Genomic DNA, 6,579 nt, shown 5'->3' with positions numbered 1-6,579 from the left:
CACCTGGGGGCTGATAGCCGGATCACCGAGATTGAAGTTCAGCTGGGCGAGGCTGCCGCGAAGCGTGACGCCCTTCATGAAGCCGGCGGCCGGCTCCAAGAGCGACTAGACGTTCTTCAGGCGGAGAAGAAGGCGCTCGAGGCGGCCGGCCGGGTTGAGCTGGAGCGGCTGCAGGCCGTGCTGCAGGAGAGGGAGGCCTCCTACACTGCAGACATGGACCGCCTCGTGTCGCGTCATCTTGAGGAGGCGAACCTCAAGTACGCCGCCTTGAAGGCGAAGGACGAAGCCCTTACCCAGAAGCAAACGCAGCTGGGTAAGGCGCTGGAGTCCACCGCGGCCCTCTAGGAGGAAATCGCCCGCCTCACTCATGCGAGCGAGGTGCGGGAGCGTGAGGTCCTCGAGGTCTTTCATGAGACTGACGGCGCCTTCCAGCGTAGGTTTCCTTCCCTTGTTTTGCGTCTGGTTTTTTGGCCGTCTCCTCCTCTTGTTGTGTTCTTACATCCCGGCTATCTTTACCCCAGATCTCTTCTCCGAGACCCAGGTCGCAACCGACACCGCCGTTGAGGTGTGCCGCGAGGAGCGCCGCGCGGCCGGGCAGGAGGTAGATACTACCTCCGGCTGGAGCGTCGAGGAGATCGGCGTGGGCCTTCGGCCTGCCTGCACGTCTTGAGCGAGTCTGTGACTCAGCTCCAGGTTGCAGGTTTGTCGATGGTGGCGGCCCTGTGGCCGGAGGGCGTGGAGTCGACGACCATGAGCCGGCTTGCCCGCTGGCTTGCAGCGGGTGGAGAGCGCCTGGACGCCTGGCGAGCCTCCGCCGCGCGGTCTGGGGCTTATATGGCCCTGCGCTTGGCCAAGTGATGGTATCACAACCTGAACTTGGGCAAGCTGGCTGCCCAGCGCGATGGCTCGGAGGCGGAGCTGCAAGGCATGGAGGAGGAGCTCCGGGTGAGAGCCAGCAGCGTCGCCGAGTACGCCGCCTGGGATGACTTCGTCTTGGAGCGGGGCGAGAACGGCGGCGTGGTCGCTGAGGATCTGCACGGCCTTCAGCCCTACAACGTCGATGGCAGCACCGAGGAGGCGGCCTGGGCTGCGGAATCTGCAGCCGCCTCCAGCAGTGGGGCGTATGCCGACTCCGAGATCAGCGGAGCCGGGGGCCGCAACAAGGGAGACGACGCATCTACCTCGGGAGGGGCCGGAGGCGGCGATGCTACCACATCAGCAGCGGCAGCCGAGACGACCCCTGAGGCCGCTGTCCCGTAACTGGCGTCCCTTTGTGTTTTTTGTTCTACCCCTGGAGGGATGTAACGAACGTGGGCCGTGGGCCAATGCTTTTTATGAATGTATATATTCAACGTTATATTCGTCACCAAGCGTGTTGTCTTATGACCCTGTCTTTTGATTCCTGGTTTACTTCTCTTATCCGAAGCCATCAAGACGTAAAGAACAAGACATAAGCCAATCAGAGGCCGGCTAGAATGAACCAACTCGAGCCTGGTCCTCACTAGTATAGACGGACTGTGCATGTATTCGACCTGACCCAGCGTCACACCGCGAACCGAGCGACCGGAGCCAGCCCACAGGTTCAAGCGATGGACCGGGATTCAGCCGGTACACTATGTGCCCGACTACAAGGATTGACCGTCCGAGCGGCTGGCTAGCCCCCGAGCTTGTTTGAAGCTAGCAAGGGGCCGCGCGGCGTAGCCTCCGGGCTTAAGCAAGCCAGCAAGAGGTGGTACGCGGTGTAGCCCGTACACGGAGTGAAAACTCTTTTAGCAAGAGAAAGCATGGAGCTTGCTTTTTTTTGCGTAGCCTCCGAGCTTAAGCAAGCGAGCAAGAGGTGGTATGCGGTGTAGCCCGTACACTGAGTGAAAACTCTTTTAGCAAGAGAAAGCATGGAGCCTGCTCTTTTTTTTCGCCATATTTGTTGTTCCCGGCAGTCAGAGGTCGTCTTGAGTCTTGAATGAGATCGCATATACGATCGAGCCGACCCGAGCCGGTCGTCCCAAGTATAGCCGGACTGTGCATGTATTCGACCTGACCCGGCGTCACATCGCGAACCGAGCGACCGGAGCCAGCCCGCAGGTTCAAGCGATGGACCGGGATTCAGCCGGTACACTATGTGCCCGACTACAAGGATTTGATCGTCCGAGCGGCTAGCGAGCCCCCGAGCTTGTTTAAAGCTAGCAAGGGGTTGCGCTGCGTAGCCTCCGAGCTTAAGCAAGCCGGCAAGAGGTGGTACGCTGTGTAGCCCGTACACATGAGCGAGAACTCTTGATAGAAAGAAACATGGAGCATGCCCTTTTTATTGCCTTGTTTGCTTCCCGAAGTGGGAGGAAGATACATGTGTATGCTCTTCCCTTTGCTTGTCTTCCGCCTTTTAGCAATAGAACGGGCGAAGCAACGCCGTGTTCCATGCGCGCTCCATTTCCTGGCCGGAGTCGTCCCTCTTGCGCTTCCTTGGCTTCTGGGCGTCAATTAGGTAGTAAGCGTTGTTTTGTAACGCCCTACTAACGATGAAGGGTCCCTCCCAGGGGGGTGAGAGCTTATGTTGGCCGGCAGTGCGCTGGATTCTTCTGAGGACCAAGTCTCCCTCCCTGAAAGAGAGTGGCTTGATCCTTTTGCTGTGGTAGTATCTCAGCTTCTGTTGGTAGATGGTCGTCCGGCTCAAAGCCAAGTCCATTGCTTTCTCGAGGAGATCCACACCATCTTCTCTGGCCTCCTTCGCCTCCGTTTCTGTGTATAGGGTGACCCGAGGCGAGTCGAACTCGACATCCGTGGGGTGATAGCCTCAGACCCGTATACCAGAAAGAATGGAGTGAAGTCGGTCGACCGGTTGGGCGTGGTGCGGAGGCTCCATAGTACAGCCGGCAGTTCTTCGATCCAGCAGCCGGCTGACCTGATGAGTGGTGCCACCAACCTTGGCTTGATGCCGGCTAGGATCAGGCCATTGGCCCTCTCCGCTTGGCCGTTTGACTGGGGGTGTGCCACGGAGGCCAGGTCGAGCCGGATGCCTATCTTGGAGCAGTAGAGCGCCAGGGCGCCCTTGGCGAAGTTGGTCCCGCTGTCGGTGATGATGCTGTGGGGAACGCCATATCGGACATAGATGTCTGTGATAAACCTGACAGCAGTGGGGCCGTCAAGCTTCTTGATAGGCCTGGCTTCGATCCACTTGGTGAACTTGTCGACGGCTACCAGAAGGTGCGTCATTCCTCCACGAGCCGTATTGAAGGGCCCAACCATGTCCAGTCCCCAGACGGCGAATGGCCATGACGAGGGAATGGTTTTCAGCGCTGAAGGCGGCATATGGCTTTGTGCACTGAAGCGTTGGCAGCCTTCACATTTGTCCACCAGACCCACGGCCTCCTCGAGGGCCGTGGATCAGTAAAATCCATGGCGGAATGCTTTGGCCACTAGGGTCCTGGAGGCGGCATGATGCCCGCACTCCCCCTGGTGGATGTCTCTGAGGATCTCCTGCCCTTTTTCTGGTTCGACGCAGCGTTGGAACACGCCGGTCGTGCTACGTCGCACCAGCTCGCGATTGATGACGGCGTAGGCGGCGGACCTGCGCTGGGTCTGTCTCGCATCCGCCTCGTTCTGAGGAAGTTCGCCGCGAAGAAGGAAGGCCAGAATGGCGTGAGCCCATGATGGAGCCGACACAAGGGTCGCCTCCGCTTCGTCTTGACTGTTGGGGGCTTCTGCAGCCCCCGAGGCCGATTGTGTCTCCGGTGCTATTGCTGCAGCCGGCTCATCGTCTATCTCCATGACGCCCACCCACTGGGAGGGTTCGAGCCCGGGTAGAGCCGGGGTTGTCGTTGTAGTTGATGCCATTGTTGGAGTCGGGTGGACCAATGGAGCCGGATTAGGATCCGAGGCCGGCGTAGTTGGTGGAGCCGATGGCGCTTGCACCGTAGATTCAGTCGGTGCCACATTTGGAGCTGGTGCCGCCAGTGCAGTCGGCGTGGGGTCCGTAGCCGGCATAACTGGCGGAGCCCGCAACGCTTGTATTGTAGAGTCGGCTGGTACGAAGATTGATGCCGACTCCGGAGACGGCTTGATAGACGGCTTGTGGAGTTGCTCGAGGGAGACGCCGACTGGGATGGCCTGCCTTGTGGAGCCGATCTTTGCCAGCGTATCTACCGCCTCATTTTCTGCCCTGGGAACGTGGTGGAACTCGCAACCCTCGAAGGGGCCGCTGAGTTGCTGGATGAGGAAGCGGTATCTTGCCATGTTGGCGTCCCCGGTGTCCCATTCGCCCGAGACCTACTGCACCACTAAGTCCGAATCGCCGAAGCATATGAGCTGCCGGATGCCAATCTCCTTGGCAAACCGGAGGCCATGAGCCAGTGCTTCGTACTCGGCGACGTTGTTGGAGGCGGAAAAATGGATCTGGAGAGCGTACTTGAGCTGGTCCCCTTTCGGGGATGTCAAGATGATGCCGGCTCCCAGCCCTATCTGCATCTTCGAGCCGTCGAAGTGCATCCGCCAATGCGTGGAGTCTGGAGGTGGTGGCTCGAACTGGGTCTCGGCCTAGTCGACTAAGAAGTAGGCCACCACCTGTGATTTGATGGCGGTGCGAGGCTCGTACCGAATGTCGTGGTCCGCCATGGCGATGGACCACTTGGCAATTCTACCCGTGGCATCACGGTTTCCCATGATCTCTGATAGTGGAGCAGTGCTCACCACAGTGATGGCATGCTCTTGGAAGTATTGTTTCAATTTCTTATCAGCAAGGTAAACACCATAACACATTTTCTGATAATGAGGGTAGTTCTGCTTAGAGGAGGACAAGACCTCACTAAGGTAGTAGACAGGGCGCTGCACTGGCAGGGCCTTGCCCTCCTCTTTGCGTTGAACTACCAACACTACGCTGACCACTCGAGTGGTCGCCGCGATGTATATGAGTATGGGTTCCCTTTCAGATGGGGCTGCTAAGATTGGCAGGCTCGAGATTACCCGCTTGAGGTCGCGGAAGGCTTCGTCCGCCTGGTCGTTCCACTCGAACTTCTTCGTCTTCTTCATGAGCTGGTAGAGTGGAAGAGCCTTCTCGCCAAGCCGGCTGACGAACCGGCTGAGGGACGCCAAGCAGCCGGCGAACTTCTGGACGTCGAGGATCCGAGCCGGCCGCACCATCCGCTCAATGGTGCTGATCTTCTCAGGGTTCGCTTCGATACCGCGGCGGATACGAAGAACCCCAAGAGTTTGCCACCTGGGACCCTGAAGACACACTTCTCCGGATTGAGCCGGATCTTGTATTCGCGCATATTGGTGAATGTCTCTCGCAGGTCGTCGAGGAGGCTGAAGTGCTGCTTCGTCTTGACGACGATGTCATCCACATAGACGTGGATGTTTCTGGCAATCTGTGGCAGTAGGCACTGCTGCATGCAGCGTTGGAATGTCGCACCTGCGTTCTTCAGACCGAACGTCATGGTGGTGTAGCAGTAGGCCCCGAAGGGCGTGATGAAGGAGGTATTCACGCGATCAGCTGGATCCAGCTTGATTTGATGGTAGCCTGAATAAGCATCCAGAAATGACATTAGTTCGCAGCCTGCAGTGGAGTCGATCACTTGATCTATCCTAGGCAACGCGAAGGGGTCTTTCGGACATGCCTTATTCAGGCTAGTGTAGTCGATGCACATTCGCCATGTGTTGTTCTTCTTCAGCACCAGGACTGGGTTCGCCAGCCAGTCCGGGTAGAAAATCTCCATGATGAAGCCGGCTGCAAGGAGCCGGGTGATCTCTTCTCCGATTGTGCGCCGCTTCCCCTCGGCAAAGCGGCACAAAGGTTGTTTCACCAGCTTTGCATCCGGTCGCACGTGAAGTTTGTGCTCGGCGTACTTCCTCGGGACACCCGGCATGTCCTTGGGGGACCATGCAAAGATGTCTCAATTCTCACAAAGGAAGTCGACGAGCTCGCCCTCCTATTTGGGGCTGAGGCCAGCCCCGATGGTGATACACTGCTTCGGGTTGGCAGGGTCGAGTGGGACCTGCTTGGTCTCTTTAGCCGGCTTGAAAGATCCCTCGCCGGCCAATTGGGACGGAGGAGAAGGAATCGCCGGCTGCTCAGTAGCCTGGGCCACGAGCCGGTCGATCTGCCGCTTCTCCTTGGCAATCACCAATGCGTCGACGAGGCGGCTGCTATCCTGGGCACACTCGAGCGACTTCTTGTAGTTGCCAACAACAGTGATGATGCCCTTGGGACCCGACATTTTCATCTTCAAGTAGGCGTAATGCGGAATAGCCATGAACTTGGCCAGAGCCGGTCTCCCCAGCAGCGCGTAATATGGGCTACTGAGGTCCACCACCTTGAACCATATGGACTCACGACAGAAGTGGGCCTTGTCGCCGAAGAGGACGTCCAGCTGGATCTTGCCGATGGGCGAGCACGACTGTCCAGGCACGATGCTGTGGAAGACAGTGTTGGTTGGCAGGACGTCCGTCTCCTTGAGCCCGAGCTTGCGGAGAGTGTCGAGGTAGAGGATGTTGATGCTGCTGCCGCCATCGACCAGCACCCGGGAGAATCGGCAGGTGAGCCTCTTGGAGGCGAAGGTGGGGTCGAGGACGAGTGCGTATGACCCCGGG

The sequence above is a fragment of the Hordeum vulgare genome, chromosome 6H (genome assembly GCF_904849725.1).
Source record: "Hordeum vulgare subsp. vulgare chromosome 6H, MorexV3_pseudomolecules_assembly, whole genome shotgun sequence".
Classification (NCBI taxonomy): domain Eukaryota; kingdom Viridiplantae; phylum Streptophyta; class Magnoliopsida; order Poales; family Poaceae; genus Hordeum; species Hordeum vulgare.
This window is presented reverse-complemented; position numbering follows the sequence as displayed.